This window comes from Strix aluco, chromosome 2, assembly GCF_031877795.1.
Source record: "Strix aluco isolate bStrAlu1 chromosome 2, bStrAlu1.hap1, whole genome shotgun sequence".
Taxonomy (NCBI): Eukaryota; Metazoa; Chordata; class Aves; order Strigiformes; family Strigidae; genus Strix; species Strix aluco.
In genome coordinates this window covers 90,264,206-90,285,783 of record NC_133932.1, presented here as the reverse complement: position 1 = coordinate 90,285,783, position 21,578 = coordinate 90,264,206, and positions in this window count along the sequence as shown.

The following is a 21,578-nucleotide window of genomic DNA, read 5'->3' as shown; positions in this document are numbered from 1 at the left end:
TGCCAGCTGATATCACGGGTTTGAACTTAACCAGTACATTATGATATACTGAAAGCTATATATCTTTTTTTTTTTTTTTCCACATCCTAAACAATAAATCTCATAACCAATGTCCTTAGACCCAAAGATTCTTTGGGAGACATTGTATAAAAAATACTTGATTCTGTTGTAGATCTTTACCGTTTCCATATTTTATTTCATTACAGCAGGAAATTTCTTTTGAATTCTGCTCTTTAGAAAAGGGAAGTTTTAGCCCCTCGAAGACCCAATAAATTACTAAAACAGGGCAATTTATGATCTTCCATGCATCTCTGCAAAGAAAATTCTCCCTGCAGGTAGACTCAGTCTGTCTAAGATTCAAAGATATTAGAGGCAATTTTATGAAAGGGATCATTAATTATAAGACATGAAATTTTAATAGGAGGCTTCTTTTTCCTGATATCTTGCATGAGCCAAGATCAAAGTAACTCCCATATGTTGACCTAGTAAGCACGTTAACGGAGAAGATCAGCTTCTCCGTCCGTTCTTTTTAACCTCAAGTGATGTGTTTTAAGAGAATGTTCATTTCAGTGTCACATATGTAAATCATACGAGATGGATAACCACTGTTCTTCTTCATGACAGGAGAGAACTGGGTTCTACAAGTGCTGGGTATGCATATTTACCAGTCAGAACAAGGATTCCTGATGCCTTATTAAAGATCATCAAAACTTACATGTTGCACGATCAGCTTGCCTGCTGCTTGACAAGATGTTTAGTTGTACCTACTCTTTTATAAGGTCATATGAACTGTTTTCCCTCCATATAACATGAGCCAAAACCTATGCTCCAGTCATTAATTAACCCCACTGTGATAATCCAAATTTGGCTGCTTTTTCTGCATGCTTGTGCTCAAATTACACACTGTTTTCTTTCATTAAAGTTGAGACTAGAAGGGATTCATATCACTCTGTATCAGTGATTTTTCCACTTCATTATTGTCAGCTTCCTCCATCTTTATGTCATCTGAAAACTTTATTAGTGATGATTTTATATTTTATTCCAGGTCATTGATAAAAATGTTAAATAGAACTAAACCCACTGGAACGTAGCTTGAAATGTACCCAGTCAACAATGATTAGTCATTTACATCTGGAGAGCTATCAGTTATCCTGGTTTTTAATATATTTAATTGGTGCCATATAATATATTGTTCTAATTTCATAACCAAAATGTCACAAGCCACCAAGTCAATGCCTCACAGGAGTTCTAGTGTATGATATTCACACAATTACCTTTAGTAACTAAAACTTCTAATCACATTACTGTATCAAGACTAAATTTCCAAGAGCCCATATTGATTGGCATTAATTATATTATTGTGATTTAATTCTTTGTTAATGAAGTTTCATATAATCTGTTATTATGCACAGGACAATAAGTCTATTATTATCTCAGCCATTTAATTTAGGTTTTCCTCTATGAATTTTGAGCTTCAAAGCAGTTTAAGAGCTATTGAAAAGATGGCACCTATGGCCCAGGGAGGTCTTCTTTTAGAAACCTACTAAATTTCTAGCATGCAAGTCACCTGCTGATTTATTGTTAATTCTGGTATCTGTGTTTTAACTGAATTACTTTTGGACTGGAAAGAGTTTCATCATCCTCTAAAGAGACTATATCACATGGCTTTTTCTTATTGATAGAAAGAGTTGTTTATTGAATATTTCTGCCTTTTCTGTGTTAGTTGTGTTCATTGTATAGTTCCATGTAACGACTTTTGTTAGGATTTCTTTTGTTGATTCATCCAAAAATTCTTTCCTGTTATCTTTAATTCTACTCACCACAGATTTCCATTCTGTCCTTTTGCTTCCCTTATCAATTTCCTTCAGTTCCTAGATCTTTATGTATATTCAGTTCATATCAACTTCTTTTTACTTGCATTATTTATATAGAATCTGTACTTTGAAGCTCATATATCTTGCAAGCACCTAATCCTTTGGTACTAGTAAACAAACATAAGCTTATGGAGAAACAGTAGCTTATCCATGTTTAAAATTGCATTTCATTTCCAGTGTGCATGTCTGATTTTGGTCCTCATCTTCAAATGTAAGTTAAATATATATATATTATATAGAGATCTGCTTCATAGTGTCATATGAGGTCTGCATCTGAGGTAGAAATTCCCACCAGATTTGAAGGAAATTAAACAAATGCTTAATAAATTATGAGATTTTAAATGTGTATGTCTTCATCAGAATAATAATAAAAAGGGCTAAGATTTGTTTTTGCTGGGCAGAAAAAAAATGGGAGAGAGGGACAACATATTTTGTAGGATGCATATGTATGAGATCAATGCACAACACTGATGGTTCTCTGAGGAAATGCTGACTTGTCCTGCTTTACATTGACAGTTCACCATGGCACAGAAGTCCTCACTTGGTGAGGTCTGCATGAGGTGAAGGAAAAAAAAAACACTAAAGGCAGCACTTCAGGGATCTATTTATTTTGGAATGAATGAGTACCTGGAATGATGGTCTGGAGATGGGACTGAGATGCATCTTGGGGAGGGGTAGCAGGGAGGCAGAAGCTCAGTCCCAGAGACTGAAGAACATTTTTCTTCTGTATCACAGTCCATCTGTACCCCAGTACTGGTCAGGGCAACTGCAGTCATTCATATGATACCATACTCCAGATGGCAATAAAGTGGCAGACAAAAGCAAGGACCCTTAGATCCACTTTATTTATCTACCTCCAAAAGTGATTTATTTCTTCAACAATGGTGATCCTCCAAATAAAAACATCTAATAATATTATCAAGCTAAAACCAGAAATCAGCTCATAGACAAGAAGTTGCTCATGTCAGAACTGCCCCAGTTTGCCCAGCTTGACAACTACCTCTTGCTTAATCTAATTGGGATAAAGGGAGTAGGTATGACATCTGGAAAGTCCATCCTCTGGGAGGATGGAATAACCCACCGCATTTCCGGAGGGAGTGCTTAGGCAACAGCATCATGTTCTCACTAGTGCTTTCTTTCTCCTTCCCTCTTTATTCCTTTTCTACAAAACACTGAAAACTTTTGTGCAGAGTGGGACAGTTTCCACGGCATGACTGGAGAAGACCTGTGCTCTCCCTTCCCTGTATGTCCCACACATACAAGATGTGAGGCTGCTCACTGTAAAGCCAAGCTCAGGTTAAACCAGGATCTCCCAGTTTCTGAACTAGTACTGTAAGAATTATTTTGTTATATGAAAGGGAGAAATGCACATTTTATGAAAGAGAGTGGTTGTGACTACAGATTTCAGAGTTGCTACTGTGGATCAGGTGTGATCCAGCATCTAACATGTGAAGCCCAACAAGGGTCTTAAGCAGAGGAAACTCAACTGGTGAAGTCTCAATGGCTTTATGATGCCTTGGATGCTCAGCCATGCCCAGGCAACAGACTTTAGTCTCACAAATAAATTTTATGGCTGGGTTTTTCTGGATCACCTTCCACTTCTGGGACCAGACAGTCTTTTACTGAATTTGTCTTCTGGTGTCGATAATAGTGTATCCCCAGCTGCACTCAGCACTGGCTCTGACAGAAAAGCTGCCAGCATTTGCTCAGCAGACGCTTTTGCTGAGCTTGCTGTAACTGGGTCCTCCAGAGTATTGTACAGATTTTCCAAATGTAATAATTAGGATTCTTTGGACCAGTAGGACAAGCTGATTGCCATTAGCAGTGCCTTTTTCTCCCTGTTACCACATGTGCACTAGTGTTTGTTTTTGTTATTGTAAAAGTAAAGTATGACTTCATTTTTCTACTCTTCTTTTGATCCTAATGCTCAGCTTGCCCCTGAACTTTTGATATCCCCATCCATTTCATAGTGTTTGCTCTAGCTATCTAAAATCAGGGAACACATAAGACCATAGCATCCAGAGCTCCATGTTAAGAAATCAATTTGGAGAGTAAAGACTTCCTCCTTCCCTCAGTTTTCTCACCTCAGCAGAAAGACAAGTGAGTTCACAGTGAAGGACATGATTCAAGCTACAGCACATCCAAGTTTCCATGACTCCCTATGGTCCCCTTCTGTGAGCTGTGATCTTGTCCAGCCTTGTGCTGAATTTCCCTCCCTTGGAAGTGAAGGTACAAATGAGGCTGTTGTAGATCCTTCAGCTTCGTCTTGATATACGGGAGTGCTACATAGCCAGGTATATAGCAAGAATCCTTGGGAACCAAGTCTTACAATCCTTACCATAGGCATAACCTCACCTGAGCTTTAGATACCCTATATTTTCATGAGATCTTCATTTATACTCAAATCACATAGGAACTAGAATAAAAGATTACTCTGTAATCTTCCCATCTAACTGACAGCATGGTGTACAATTCATCACCACAGCAGCATCCTCCTGTTGTCCCATTCTGTGTTTGGAAAATGCTTGAAGGACTTTCATTTCTAAATGACTTAATATGATATTGATCTCTGATTTTTCATACAGCTTACTAAATTGATTGTTGTTTTTCTTTGTCAGTATTATTAGCAACACCAAGGGAATTTATTACCTGCTGGCTACCGTCAGTCATCAGACAGAGAAAATAAGATATTCACACTTGTTTCTTGTTAAACATGACACATGTTAACTGTATTTGGCAAAAATGCTCTATTTTTTTCTGGTTTTGTTGCTGTTCTATATTTACCAGAAAGCCCCACCCTTTTTCCTGCATATTCCTCATGACTCTTTTTTTACAGCAGACAAGTTCTTTATAATTAGAATAACTTACATCAAATTAAAAGAGAAACTGCTATGAACTACCTATTCTAATGAAACCCTGAAATCAACACTTCACTAAACCAAAGAGGAACAGGTAAACAGGTAATTTTGTTAGCTGGTCAGAAAGATATTTTTAGTACCAAAGAAAGCACAACCGGAGATTTTTCTAGACATCATTGAAGAGAGTTCAATAAAGATATTTTCTTCATATACTGAAAATAAAAAATGGGTGGATTTAATAAGATGCTAATAAGTACAAGATTAACATTATATAAACCTTAAATGATGACATAGCTAGTTACTTCATTTCCAAAGATATGGTTGTCACTGCATTGATACTTTTCTCATATGAATATGTCTCAAAGAGCCGCAAAATTAACACTGAAGCCTTTCTGTCTCATGGTCATCGAATATAAGAGTGATTCTTCCAACAGTGATGAACTGAGCAAAGGTTTAGATACAATGTAAGAGTCAGGGCCTTTTTTCTGGCTTTGTCTGGTGTGTGGGCAGAAAATAGAGACTAGAGCAGCCTAAATACATGGTCTATAGGGAATTTACATAGTCTAACATGCTGCAGGCATCTACACTGAAGCTTGTTATCTGACTTTCCTTTCCTGTTCCTAGTAAGGAAGAGTTACTTCTAAGGAGAGAATGATTCATGTCACCACAAAGTAGGCCATGAAAATAGGTGAGAGAAATCACATCCAAAACAAGTCTTTTTCTCTCCATTGAGACCCCACCATGACTAAGGTGGCTACAGATGTCTCTGTGACAGACACAGAGTTAGTGGACCTTCATACTCTTCTTGTTTAGGGAAGGCGATGCTGATGATTTCTTAAGGAAACCAAGTATATGCCCACGTGTGTTCCTTTGACTGTATACCTCTTGACTTGTAGGTCATTTCTGAATCCATTGACCATTTTCTGTGATTCTGTGTTGCTAGTTTCAACATAATTTGGTGAAGAACAATGATCTGAAAGATGTTTGGATTATCAAGCAGTTGAAAATTTTTATCATTATTTTGGGATTATTCCCCCTCCTCCAAGTCTACTATTATAAAAGTAAGCATTTCCTAACTGAAACTCCTATGACTGATAGTCAGATTTGCCTAGCAGAAAAGCATGCTTATCCACTGTTCTTCTAATTCTCATTTGGGATCTTTCTCTGACCTTTTTGAAGATAGCTACTCGTCTGCTTTACCTTTAGCTGGCACTTTATGCTTCTACAGTTCATAGGACAGAATTCGTCCCACAAAATTTCAGTGGTGTTTATTTTACTCATTATTTTTTTTAATTTCCTGCCTGTTGTTCCCCTTGACTGTTGATATTCTAGGTAGATAAGTAGTAACATTGACTGGAAAAACTGAATTATGAAGAAGGGAGAAAAATGAGGAGACATATAGTAACATTTTTAAACTATATAAAAGATGTTGAAAGAGGTCAGAATTAATGGGCTTAAATTAATGAGATTCCAGTTAGACATCTGGGAAACATTTCTAGCAGTAAAGTAGTAGATTAAGTTGCCTAGGGAGGCTGTAAGAGCTCCATCAATGGAAGTTTTTAAGAACAGGTTGAACAAACCTCTGCCAGGATTGGTGCACTTATAACTGATCCTGCCCTGAGGAGTCTATTAAATTTGCCTGAATTATGGTCCCTGCTCACAGAAGTTATATTAATACCACAAGAGTGTCATGATGCAAAAGACACACAGCAGAAGGCAATAGAGGCTTATCAGGAGGTGACGACATTGCACTGCTGAAGTTATGCCTTGCTTTCTCCTCCTTGTCTTCCACCTGGCTTCTCTCTTTCCCCAACAAAACATGGGAATACAACACAGCGCCTGAGAACGTGGGATCAGCGAAGAGGGATGTGCCCTGCACAGGGAGAGAAGGGGATGAGACTTTTGGGTGTGTTACAGATACGCTTCCTTGGCAACTTTTTTCTTCCCCACTATTCATACTATCCATATCTTAACCATGAGTCTTGGCAAACTACCCATTTCCCAGATCTGGATGCATACTCCAGCCAGGTCCTTTACTCACTGCCAAGATAAGAGCCTTTTCCTTCTCTGACCCAGGAAACCTGAGTCTAAGGTCAACAAGAAAGACTGAGTCCCACAACAAATTCCTCTCTCTGAACACAAAGGGTGCCAGAACGACGGTACCCTTCAATAGGATTATTTCTTCTCTCTTCCTTCCAATCTGATTTGCATTCCTTCAGGTCTTTATTCTGATTCACTTCTTCCTCTCCTTATTCTTCTTAGTTACCTCCTCATTTACCAATTATTGTTTTTCTTGCCCCATTTTCCTCTCTTTGAATATCTCCTTCTTCTTTCCAAAGCCAGTTTGTTTCTTAGTTATATGTTTCCTCTTTCAGAACTAAATCCGCTCATTCCTAAGTAGACTAAGTTCAGGATAATTGAATTAAAGTAAGATCTATGTAAATAAAGAGAACTGTGAAGGTTTACTGTTATTTATTACAATAATTAGAAAAAAACTGTGCCTTGATTGAATCAGATAAGTTTCATTGCCTGAATCCTCTTCCCTCTGCAGTCCACCATGGTCCACCACACCACCCTGTGACAAAAATGATCAGATTTTGTGTTTGCTTGCATCATTTTGAAACAAGTTATAAATCTGTTTTAGTTTTTTCCTGGGAAAAGTTTTTATCTTAGATTCAAAGTAAGCAACATACTTAGGCCAGTATTTACTGCCTCTTATATGGAATAATTATTTTATAATCAGAACATACATATCTCAGCCAAAATCTTAGTGATGTAAATACATTTTTTGCTAGAAAAAAATCTTACTCCATTGCCTTGTAAATTATGTCACAAAATATGAAAGTAGTGACACACAGGTAGACACATATGTACACATACATTTGTATAACCTTTGTTTCATAACTGTATATGTAACTCAAGAACTAATGAGGAGAGATAGAAGAAAAAATGAAGGTAAATATATATTAAGAGAAAACACAGCAAGGTGGTCAGCTATCACTGAAACTGTACAATTTAGAGAAGGGGAAAAATTAAATAGTGTGGAACATGGGGATACTTATTAAGCCATCAGCAGGGAACAAGATGATGATGTCACACCTAGCAGAAGGAGGAAGACTCATGTAAAGTTGGATGAGATCCAGTTTGTGCTGTAGATTTATGCAGTTAATTTTGTCCCTTGACTGCATTCAGATGAGCATTTCTCCTCGACATACACCAAGAAAATTGCTGCATTATAGCTGTGTTAATGGTAATCAGCATGCTAATGAGCACCAGAAGGTCGTTACAGAAGAGAGAGGTTCAAAGATGTATAACCTAGAGGAGAAGATGAACTAAATCTTTAGGGAATGCAAGTGTCTTGTTTGTAGGTCATAGATTATTTGTTTTGGTCATTGTAGAGCACAGGGAGTTTAATTTAAGGACAGAAAAAGATTAAGCTTTTTGAATTTTAGGAGCAGCATAACTTAATTAAAAATATGCCTATGAAGTAGACAGCAAACAACACTGGATTGTTTTTATTCTATTCTAATATGTTCCTTGATAGAGATTATACAAGTGTAGTTTATGTCTTTCATGACATGAATCTAACATTTATTCATGCTTAATATAAAATCAGAATAAAACTACACTTACAGCATTTTGTATTTTGCTAATGACACAGAGCAAAAGAGGAAAGGTTTTGCAGAAAGAAAATCAGAGCAAACATGTCAAAATATAAAGTGAACATTAAAAGGGAGTAAAATCAGAGGAAAACAAAAATCTATCAATGCGTAAGAGATGCCAGTGAGATAAAAGAAACCATGCAAAATAGTAGTTATAAAATTAGTAAAAAATTGAATAACAGTTATATAAATATCATAGGGAACATGCAAAATGCTAAATTAGTAAATATCTTCCTATTTAATTCAAGTTTCTAATTCAAGTTTCTATTTCTGTTTCAAAAGGTTAATGTGTTCCCTGTTACTCAGAGAAGAACATCTATATGCATTTGGATGGTTTTCTCAGAGAGAAAATGAGACTGAATAAGGACTACATATGTTTTAGGGGAAGTCCCTGGGGAGGGGGAAACATTACAGAAATAGTAAGAAACAGATTTGGATGTAGATCTTCCAAAAAACCCAATGTCCCATATTAGCAAGTGGCTGAAGTAGTTGAAGTTCAAAGGAGAACTGCACCTCCCAGCTCCAGCTGGAAAAATAGGAATACAGGTTTTAAAATGACATTTGCATTTAGGTGGTTGAACAGGGCACACCAAGCTTTTATGGAACTCTAGAAGCTAGAACACTAGAGAAGAAAACACCAGCTAAAAAAACCCTCCCAGTCCACCTTTTTTTAGTTTTTTGTCCCTTTATTGATGCCTCTTAGAGGAAAAAAAATTAATTAAAGATTGAATCACAAAAAAATTCTATCTTGAGCTGTGGGGAAAAAATCCACATGCTTGTCAGAGGCATCAGTAAGCTGTACTGGACAGCTAGAAACTGACCTGCTCAGAGAGTGTGCATCTCTAACTCCCAGTGCCTAAAACTCATCTTAGACCCTACAACGAAAAGTTTAAATCCCTTCCAGGAGTCATGTGTGTTTTTAAATGCTTTAAGATAATTCTAATCCTTCTTCTAAAAATTAGGGCTGCCTTTAAAGTCTGATGCTTTCTGTGGGGATCAGTTCCACCAGATAAAAGTGCATGACAGCCCTACTAGTGTTTACAAAATGTTTGAAAGATCTGATGTGATTATTTAGGCCTCCTTATAGTAAATAAAGAGGAACTGGTACTTCCAGGGGGTGAACACACCCTAAAGTAGACACAGAGGACACAACAAGGTTACCAACACGGGCAACCAAAGTTTGAAATGCTCTACAGCCCTGAGTCACCTGCACTAGGTTGGTCAGGTAGGAGCTAGGGGAGACACATGCCTTTTTGAAATGGCACCTGAAGGCCAGGTGAGCACCCTTGGACATCTGATTTACACACAGGCAACTGAATTGAGGTGCAGCTGATCAAGATGAGTTGTCTTCTAGGGGCACTTATCTCCATCTTTCAACAGCAAGTGTTATACAATAGCAGCCTACCTGTACATTGTTTACAAAAATCATACTTTCTTATTGAGGGTGCTTTGGGCTCTGTTCTTGCAAATACCTTTCAAAGTTGTGAGAAGGTTGAGCTTCCTACATATTTTCTGAAGACACTATACAGTAGCCACTTCCTGTTCTTCTCTCACTCTCAAAACAAAAATGGTGCAATGAAAGATTTAAAAAAAATCTTGCAGTGCTGACTGGAGCAATATGTGTAATTTGTATTCCCAGACAGAAGAAACAGCAATGGAATTAAAGGCAAAATCTGCAAACAAGTATCATGGCAAAATAATGCAAGAAAATATGAGAGAAAAGCCATAGAACAGAGATCCAGTGATGGATATGGCATCTGGTATGATCCCAAGAAAAGACAGAGCTCAGAGCAACAGGCAAACGAAAAACCAATAAATATATAGGAAAAATAAATATGGACAAACAATAAATACATAGTGTTGCCAAACAAACAGGAAGTTGCATAAAGTCAGGATGACTGATTGCAGTAATTGTTGAAGGACAGTCATATTACCTTGGGTAAAAATGTTTTAAACGGTTTACCATATGTCAAAGAGCCTACCAAGGACAGATAGACTCAGTTTAGAGGTGGATTCGGTTGCACAAACTTGGTCTGCTGATATTATTTTAGTTCACTTAGGGTATTAATGCCACTACACCTACACAGCTGACAGATATGGCATGGACCTGTGGGAGACCTAAGTGTGCCTGAGGTGCAACCAAAGTGGTAATACATGACTCTGTTTCAGCTATTGTAGCTTTGTATTGTGTTGCAGAATGACGACTAAGTTTGAGATGATGGAAGTCTGTCACAGAGAATGGATAAGGCCTAGGAGGAACTGAGATCAAACAGTGTCTTAAGAAGCTGAACCACAAATATAAAAAAAGTGGATTAGATGAATAGATTGCATAGGTTGCCTACATACTGACTAGGAAGTTCCTGGAATGCACTGATGATAACTTCCTTCTCAAAGTGGTAGATGAGCCAACAAGGAGAGGTGCTATGCTGGACCTTGTTCTCACCAACAAGGAGGGACTGGTGGAGAATGTGAAGCTCAAGGGCAGCCTTTGCTGCAGTGACCATGAAATGCTGGAGTTGAAGATCCTTAGGGCAGTGAGGAGGGTGCACAGCAAGCTCACTACCCTGGGCTTCAGGAGATCAGACTTTGGCCTCCTCAGGGATCTGCTTGGTAGAGTAGCATGGGATAAAGCCCTGGAGGGAAGAGGAACCCAAGAAAGCTGGTTAATATTCAAGGATGACTTCCTCCAAGCTCAGAAGCGATGCATCCCGACAAAGAAGAAGTCAGGGAAAAACACCAGAAGGACGGAATGGATAAACAGATTGCTCCTGGACAAACTCAAACACAGAAAGGAAGCCTACAGAGAATGGAAGCAAGGACAGGTAGCTGGGGAGAAATACAGACAAACTGTCTGAGCAGTCAGGGATCAGGTTAGGAAGCCCAAAGCCCTGATAGTGTTAAATCTAGCCAGGATGTCAAGGGCAATAAAAAAGCTTCTATAGGTACATCCGTGCTAAAAGGAAAACTAGGGAAAATGTGGGCTGTCTCTGGAAGGAAACAGGAGACCTGGTTACCTGGGATATGGAGAAGGCTAATCTGCTCAATTTTTGCCTTAATCTTCAGTGGCAAGTGCTCCAGGCACACCATCCAAGCCACAGAAAACAAAGGCAGGGACTGGGAGAATGAATAACCACCCACTATAGGAGAAGATTAGGTTAGAGATCATCTAAGGAACCTGAAGGTGCACAAATTCATGGGACATGATGAGATGCATCTGTGGGTCCTGAGGGAACTGGCAGATGAAGTGGCTAAGCCACTATCCATCATATTTGAGAAGTTGTGGTGGTCTGGTAAAGTTTCTGCTGACTGAAAAAGGGGAAATGTAGCTCCCATTTTTAAAAAGGGAAAAAAGGGAGACCCGGGAAACTACAGGTCAGTCAGTCTCACCTGTGTGCTCAGCAACATCATGGAGCAGATCGTCCTGGAAACTATGCTAAGGCACATGGAAAACAAGGAGGTGATTGGTGACAACCAACATGGCTTCACTAAGGGCAAATTGTGCCTGACAAATTTGGTGGCCTTCTAGGACAGGTTTACAGCGCTGATGGATAAGGGAAGAGCAACTGACGTCATCTACCTGGACTTGTGCAAAGCATTGGACACTGTCCTGCATGACATCCTTGTCTCTGAATTGGAGAGACGTGGATTTGATGGATGGATCATGCAGTGGATAAGGAACTGGGTGGTCACAATGAGTTGCAGTCAATGCTTCAGTGTCCAAGTGGAGAGCAGTGATGACTGACGGTCCTCAGGGCTTGATATTGGGACCGGCACTGTTTAACATCTTTGTCAGCAACATGGACAGAGGGATTGAGTGCAACCTCAGCAAGTTTGCTGACAACACCAAGCTGTGTGGTGCAGTCAACACACTGGAAGGAAGGGATGGCATCCAGAAGGACCTTGACAGGCTTGAGAGGTGAGGTGGTGAAATCCTCTTCAAGTTCAACAAGGCCAAGTGCCAGGTCCTGCACATGGGTCAGGGCAATCCCAAGCACAAATACAGGCTGGGCAGAGAATGGATTGAGAGCAGCCTTGTGGAAAAGGACTAGGGTGTGTTGGTTGATGAGAAGCTCAACATGACCTGGCAATGTGCACTTGCAGGCCAGAAAGTCAACCATATCCTGGGCTGCATCGAGAGAAGCATGGTCAGCAGGTTGAGGGAGGTAATTCTGCCCCTCTACTCTGCTCTGGTGAGACCCCACCTGGAGTACTGTGTTCATTTCTGGGGCCCCCAACATAAGAAGGACATGGACCTGTTGGAGAGGGTCCAGAGGACGACCATGAAGATGATCGGAGGGCTGGAGCACCTCCCCTACGAAGTCAGTCTGGGAGAGATGGGGTTGTTCAGTCAAGAGAAGAGATGGCTCCTGAGAGACCTTATAGCAGCCTTTCAGTACTTAAAGGGGGCCTACAAGAAAGCTGGAGAGGGACTTTTTACAAGGGCATGTAGAGACAGGACAAGCTGTAATGGCTTTAAACTGAAAGAGGGTAGATTTAGATTAGATGTAAGGAAGAAATCCTGTACTGTGAGGGTGGTGAGACAGTGAAACAGGTTGCCCAGAGAAGTTGTGGCTGCCCCCTCCCTGGAAGTGTTCAAGGCCAGGTTAGATGGGGCTTTGAGAAACCTGGTCTAGTGGAAGGTGTGCCTGCCCATGGCAGGGGGGTTGGAACTAGATGATCTTTAAGTTCCCTTCCAACCTAAACCAGTCTATGATTCTATGATTCTATGACTACATGGAGCACCCCAAGTATTAGCACTCCTAACATAGGTGTTTCAGTGAAGTGTCTACATTTACATTTTTTTCTTTTCTTTTTTTTTTTAATGTTCTGAACATAGCCAAGTCTAACAAAGGAAGCTGAAAGAACTGAAGCATGACATTTAAAGGTGTCTTCCAGTCACCTGAAAATCCAAGGGACTGTATTATTTCTTTAACATCATTCTTAGATAGTTTTGCTTTTTTTACCCATAACATGTCCCTGGAGGAAAGAGTGAAGTAGGAACATTTCTGCTTCCTTGTACAGGAGGGAATATTGACTGAATTGTTAAAGTTTACTTTCTTTGGGAAATTAGATATGGTAGTTTTTCACAGACATAGGAAAAACTAATGCTACCTTTTTACAGCTGGATTTTGAAATATAAGTTAATCAGCACCTGAAGAATTCATTGTACACTGAACACCTTATTAAGATGTCTTACAGGAAGGAAATTATTAAAAGCTATAGTATTTGTGGCAGGCAAACTACTATTCCATGAGCTATCATGGTGAATACTACACAGTGCAAATAGGAGCCTGAAAGAAAAAGAAAGTGTGCAACTTCTTTTTACAAGATGCTCTAATCCATTATGGATAACACATTTAAAAATTTAGTACAAATTTCAGAATTCTCATTTTCAGAATTTTCTCATATACAAAGATGAAAATAAAAATAAAAACCTTCAAGAATAGACTGCCACTGGACACTGCCAAAACATTAATACATGGGATGAAATGTCTGTATGTACAAATTTTTCATCTAGATGGTACATACTTTGTATTATGAGATATTGTTTAAAGTAATTATTAAAGCATTTCATGCTTCCCACAAAGAATAATGTTACTGATTGTGATTTTCACTATATTTTGATCAATTTATCATAAAGATTGTATGGTCACGGTTTCCTGTCTTCGTGGTCGTAAAGAGAAGGAAACAGAAGATTAACATTTTTGATGGAAAAAAATTATCAGGATGGTATACTGAGGAGAAAAGCATGTTGGAAGGAAATTAAATTAAACCACTTAGGATTTACCTGATTTTAAATTAAGGGTGGGATTCTGGGCTCAATTTATTTGTCAATACATTGACATCCAATGATGTTTTAGAGGCCTGGTGTTTTCCACCTCACCTCAAGCTGCTGCTCCAGAGGAGGACATATCTACTGTAAATCTTATGTTGTATCTGTCAGCATTATGTGGAACTGTGAGATTTTTTTATGGTGTCTAAAATGTAGATAGATTCCTATGTGATGGCAACTGATCTGAACCTCTACATTTTGGATTTAGTTACTTAAACAGAGACTTCTGGTATAATTTGAGATGCCCAAATGTACCCTCTCCATCCTCCCAGTTCTTGCATGGGCATCCCATACAGCCTAGGTCAAATCTATCAGCCCCATGTAGACAGGATGTTTCTGACAGCAACAGAAGTGTAGCACCTTAGAAAAGGTTCAGGAAAGGACTTTTTGGTGATAAAAACTCAGAAAAAATGTGAAGATGTAAATTCTTTTTTTAGAAAAATTGAGACTATATATTAAAAGTCAATAAAATAAAGAAAGGTAGAGAGAAAGAATCTGGGCCATATCTATTTGCCCTATATCATAATGCAAGAGCCAGAGGATGGTCAATTAAGACAGATCCTAATCTGACAGGAGATGTTTTTAACCACTGTACATTTACATGCAGGAACACAGCTCAGAATGTAACACTACTCAGAAGGGGGTTGGATATCAAAAATGTTTGGGCTTTCTATAGTAATGATAGAAAAAACCCAACTTGATCTGAATTCTGGGGGTCCAGGTATTCTCCTTTGCTTGTCAAATATGAGTTTGTAGAATGGGTCAGAATTTATTGTTCTTCTTCAGACATCCTGCCCATGCCCCTTCACATGATTGTCTAAGGTCAGCAGTTAAGTTTTTTATCACAATCCTCAGGGAGGGTCATCTGATGTATTTTAAATGCTTACTTGAGATTAAATGAATGTTATCTTGTAAAATTTTCATTCTTTCCTTTAATTGTAAAGGCATCCTAAAGCAACTAGCTCATATGTAGACCTCTTCTGAGCAGATGAATCCTGGAGGGCCCACAATGTGCTGTGTTGTTCTGTACCTACAGACCTACAGACTAGCAAGCTGGGGACAATTCTACAACTAGGAGTAGTCAGTGCAGGAGATTGTGTTAGAAACAGCTTAATCTACATTTGGCACTGTCACATTTCTTCCTTAATTCGCCATTCTTACAGCCACTAAGTATGGGAACATTTAGCCTCACAGAGAGTAGAAGTGACTGTAGTAAGCTGTCTGTATTTGGTATAATGTATAGAAATAATATATGTGTACGTATACGTATGTGTGTGTGTATTATTGTATACCACTATAAATTGCTATTGTGTTATTATATGTAGTAAATTATATATAAATACAGTAAATTGTTTAGTAATGACATCATTATTGACCAAATATCTAACTTCAGTAGAAACGGTGGTCTATACTGCAGATTGTGTAGTGAAACATTTGCTTGCCTGTTCTTATCCATCAGTCAGTTTCCATGCAAGCTTTAGCACTTTTATGTAGACATGAAGTATTGCATATACAGCATTACCCTATTCAGTTTCCACGTTTCCTAGAAATTTAGAAACAAATGTGTCTTCTAATAGGATTTATGTGTAGTATGGGAAAAACTGACATTTCTTCCAATAAATCTGACCTTTACTAAGAAACACATGAAACTTTTGTGCACTTCCTCTATAGATTATGGAAGTATGAACTTAAAGAACAAAAGAAAATTATGGGCCCACTTCTGGAGTTTTAACTTTCATTTACTTTTTGTTTCTTAACTTTGAACGAAAATAATTCAGATCATCAGTGAATCTTACTTCAGAAAAGCACTTATATATGTGTGCAAGTCCTCTTCTGCTTCAGGCAAATATCTAACCTAAGAATTGAGAAGACACTGTGAAATACGGCCCAGAATTGGAATATAAGCTTTCTCCACCTCTCAAATGGTGACAGGTTTTCTCTTTTGTTTTTGTTCCAGTCATTTTCTCTAAAAATACAATTTACCTTTTTTTTGATCAAACTTCCTGAAGAATTCCAGGGACATCACAGACTTTATTTCTACATGACTACAAAGAGCATAATGTTCTAGTTTACTGCAAACTCAAGAAAATAAAGAATAACCAGCAGCACTTTTTTCCTTTCTTCTTCTTTCGTTGTGCTGAAGCTGAGTGCAATGCCCTTAGGTTTTTTTCACTATATATGTAGATGTGGAGAGAAAATCAGCTACTTTTGCACAGGTTCAGAGACAGGTTAAATTAAAATGGTTAAAGATAATTTGTTGATCTTTTTTACATGGTATTTTTATACTAGAAGCATCACTTCAGATCAGCTATTTTAACATAATGTAATTCTACAAAATATTGTTTTAGTCACAAAGAAATTCTATAGAAGGAAGCATATTGGATAAAGTATTGCTCATGGTGTAATTTTAATTCTGAAATATCTTGCTAAGAGGGCTTATTTAAATAGGTTCTCTCTGAGATGAATATTTAGAAAAAATTCCTACAGGATGATTTATAGAAAAATTATATGAACAGAATGAAGGACAGAAGAATTTTATTAGAAAAGAGACTCATTTCCACAAAATATAAATTATACCTTTTAGAAAATATATTGAATTTTATTAATATTCTGCAGACAGCCTGCAGTGTTAATCTCCACCCCTACCTATAAGATTTTCATTATGAGGTACAAGGTGTATTTACCCTTTAACCAAATAATTTTTGAGTAGTTCAATGCAGCCTTGACTTCAGTTTACATATCTTACAAAATATTTTCCTTTTGGAAGCACAGCTTATTTTATGGCAATACTCTATATAAAATGCTGAAACATTTACATGTATATCAACATATATAAGCAGTTGCACATATGCATATGCATCTATGTAAATATGTTATATACATATCAGTATCCACTTTATACATATCTCATATTTTTGTTAGAGGTATAAACCTTACTGTTTGTACATTGTACATAGGATATTGATCTTTACCACTTGTGTATACATTTTCTGACCTCAATTACTTAATAAACCTGTCTGACAATGAATTTATTTTTGCTTATTTGGGAGTCAATGTAGAGAGAAACAGTTCATTAAGTAGAGAGATTCGGATAATCAATAATTTGTTTACAATTATTTCTTCTTATTATTTTTTCCACAGGACTACCCTCTCCTTTGACAATTGTTTTTTGAGTGAATGAGGCTGCTCTCTACAGGAACTCTGCCTCAGTCATTCCAGAAATATGAAGATAGGTTGTTTGCAAGAAGAAAAATGGGTAGGGAGTCTCCAATAACATGTTCTGGGAGTAGTTTTCTTAGAAACAGTTCTGTAATCTATACCTATAACCATGTGAATTGTAGAAGGCAGTGTCAACTCCACAGAAGTTGGAAGCTTTACATTTTTGAACAGTGAATATATCTTTCTTTGAAAAACTAAATACTTAAAACTCATCTTTACCACAAATCTCTTAATTGGGACTAACTTTGCAAAACTTTAGAATTTCAAAAATAAAATTTTAACAGTGTATGAAAACTTGAATCAAACCCCAAATGTCCCATAAGTGATTTTATTTTTTCTAAATAATATATTTGATCTTGAGTAATAAAATCTTTCTTTGAAAAATATAAGATAAATATACTTAGAAATTTGCTAAATATCTCAACAATGACATATATAAGTTATTTTCCTTCTCTCTTCAAAACATATATTTCATTATAACATACATAATCAACCCATTACATCAACACATTTACATTGATTTTCTGTGCTTTACAACTCGCTTCTAGCTCACCAGAACTGCTTTATGTTATTACATGGAAGAAATTTATTCAGTTTTGTATGTTGTTACTCATAAATGTATCAGTAACTTAGTATTACTCCTAGAAACAGAATCCTTGAAATAAAACATGAATCATTTAATAGCACTGTTTATTGTACAATGGGGATCTGATTCTGGCCTCAGTGCCAAGCTCGAGTAAATCAGGTTTATTCAAGGGAGTTCTGCAGACAAAAGAGCACTGCAGAGTTGTCCTTTCCTGGACCATGACCTGCTTGGAGATCTCAATTAGTCTTAGGACAGCAAGAGTTTATGTGGCTGTTGACTCACACACTCCATGTGGTTTGCTTTGAAAATATTCATCATCACAGATCAGCCAGTAATGTCAAACAGTGTGAGGGATTTTATTCTGGTCCCCCAGGAAGTTAGCTCTGTACTACATAAAAACTGCAATTTCCCTCTTGCCATATTTCGCTTGTATTGCAGATCCATGGCCATTGAGATTGTTCACAGCTAGGGAGGTGGATGCAGTGTTTTTCTGCAGTAAAATCAACCAGCTAATATTGTCCTCATATCTTCTTGTTGTCCTTGACATCTCAGTCTAACAATTCCTCCAAGAAATCTAATGGATTCCCTTCCCTTTCTACAGTCATGGACTTAGTTTTTCTGACTTTTAAGCCCTGATCTCTGGTCAAACAGTGATTGTAGTCAGGGGATGTTACCCTTAAAATGGGAAAGTGACTTCAAATTTCTTGCAAAGGCTCACTCTTTGTTAGCTCAAAATTTACCAGTGTCTAACTGTTCAGCCTAAATGTGTTTATAAGCAGTGAACACATTTAGGCTGAGCCCAGATTTTTTTGCCTTTTTTTTTCTTTCTCTTTTTCTTTTTTTTTTTTTTTTTTTTTTTTTTTAATGAAGGTTTTAAAGGTTCCTAAGAGCAAAGCTAGGAAAGATACATTGTTAGGCAATGTTAATGAGCTTTTGGTGTTCTATGAGAGCATCTGTTTCCATCTGGACATTTTATAAACTTGGAAAGCTGCAGAAGAAATTCCCAGCTCAGACCTCTTCAGAGTTTGTTTGGGAACCTCCTACCAATGCAATAAGTTCTACCAATCCACACAAAACAAAGAAAGCAAGAGTTATAAAGAGTTGCTTTGCAAATTGACTTAAGAGCTGGGTGCTGAAGCTAAGAGTGTTCAGGCAAGACATCTAGAACATTTAGAGGAAACTGCAGTGTTGAAACAAAGGGATATGCATAAACAGGTTGGCCAAGAGCTGGAGGCAGAGGAAAAACTGGTAAATCAGGCAGAATGACCACAACTAATGGGGGGACAGAGCATCTGAGAAGGACCCAGCACTCAAATGAAGAACTAGACCTCACTGGGGAAAGTGACAGGCATAAGAAAAAGAAATGGACAAGAGAACCTGATGCAATGACTGGGTGAAAATCTGACGAAGGGGAAGGTGCCGGAGTAAGGAAAGGAGGAAAGAAAAGAAGTCTGATCTGTATAATAGCTGCTTATTCACAGATACAAGCAAATATTACTGTGCTTAGAAAATACAGCATGGTAAAAGGCTAAATGTTTGAAAAGAGGAGGTCTTAAGCATCTCATATTACTAGATACTTTAATCAGATCTCACAGAATGAGGCTGGGCTTCTTGGAAAAGGTAGTAAATGTTCACATCCTTAAGCTCTACTTAAAAAGTAGGCACAAGAGGACTACATGAAATAGTGCAGGCCAGTAGCTCTCAGGTGTTTGCTAACTCCATCAATTTTATTTTATGATATTCATAATAAGGAAGATTTTTCCATGTAATCATACTTTATTTTACCTGTGGTAACCTGACAGAACCCTGCTTATGACTCTTAACCTCAGCATAACAGACAAGGTGTAAGGAATATAAAGAAAGAGATTTTACCCCTCTGCCAAACTTATTTCATGCTTAACACAGAAAACAAATACTCATATACAAAGGGAAATCACATAACTTACCCTTAATAAATTAAATGTGTGGATTTAACTCTACATCACATGTTAAGATATGTTTGGATCTGCGTGTACCAAAGAGATGCTACAAGCCAAAAAGGAGATGAAGAATGAGGCAAAAAGTAAAACTGAAAAAATAGAGCACAAATACAGACTCATGAAAGAAAGCAATAGAATTGTTTTGGAAATCTGAATGTTCAAGATAGACAAGCCCTCAGGCAGGGCTGACTTGCATAATCAACCTTTACTGGATTTGGCAGATGCAGAAACTGAGTGTGACAGTGCTAGATGTAGGAGTTTTACCAGGCTGAATTGTTCTTCAGCAGTCACTCTGTTATACTGAACTAGGCACAAACAAGTGTTCCTCCAACTGCCAGTGAACATGTTTCTGTTATTAGCCAGCATTTCTGTCTCTCAGGCACGGAAATGGATGTTATTACTTTCGGCAAGTGAGGATCCTCTGTGTGTTTCTTGCCAGACCCCTCAAAAGTATGTGTTGGCATTAGCAGAAGATCAAAGGAAAACAAGATTTATCTTGTCAAAGACAGTCATTTAGTGTAATCTAATTTGAAGAATTTCTTTACAGTACTTCAGAACTAACTGACAGTTTTTCATCATGTCATGAATATTTTTATTGGGTGATTGAAAACATATGAGTGCAGCTTCTTCATTAATCATGTCCATGTGGTATAAATGACCTTTGAGTTCCTTCATTCTTTTATTATTGTATTTAGCAGCATTTTTTATTTAGTTACTTTTTGCAGTGAAATTTAGGACCTTGGTGATGATTTTATTCTATTCATTTTTTAAATAAAGTGAGTTATGAGCTTGAAAGTGGATTGTAATTTTAAATCATATGGCCTGTAGCTTGTTAGATTAAACCAGTGATAAAGATAAGCCAATTAGATACTTGTTCTTTAGTTAGATGGTCTAAATAGTCTCATGATAATTGTTAAAGTTCTTCTTGGAAATATTGTGACACTACATCTGGGAAAGGAAAAACTATACCATGCTTTAATACTAATTATCAAGTAAACTTTCTAAATGTTTGGCATATCCCTTACTGATAATAGATTCCTTATCTGGTGTGACAGAAATGAAGTACAGAGCAGAGATCAGAGGGCATTTCTGGAAAAATAATCAGATCTCACTAAATATGTTTTCCCCTCAACTATATAATTTTCACATGCATTTGTAAACTAAATCCTTTGATTAAGTACTTCAGAATATCCTTAGTTTACCTATATGTTGGTCATCATTACAGCATCATTGGAATCATAACACTGTCAAGGACTAACGACAAATATCTTGGAAAATTCAGTGTCGCTTCACTAATATAAGGACAGTTTATACAGGAAAGGTTTTTTTGCCATCTACATTATGAACATTTTGAGCCTAGCTATACTACATAGTTTATTGCTCTTATTGCCCTAGTAGTGGGGTTTTTATTCTAATGAGTCTAGACATGTTTATTTTATCTTATGCCCAAATTCCAGATACTCTTGTATTTACAACAGATGCAATCAAAACTTTCAATAGGCTGCTATAAAACTTTTGTTTGTATATGTCATTGCAAAATGCCACAGTATAAATAACAAATATCCCA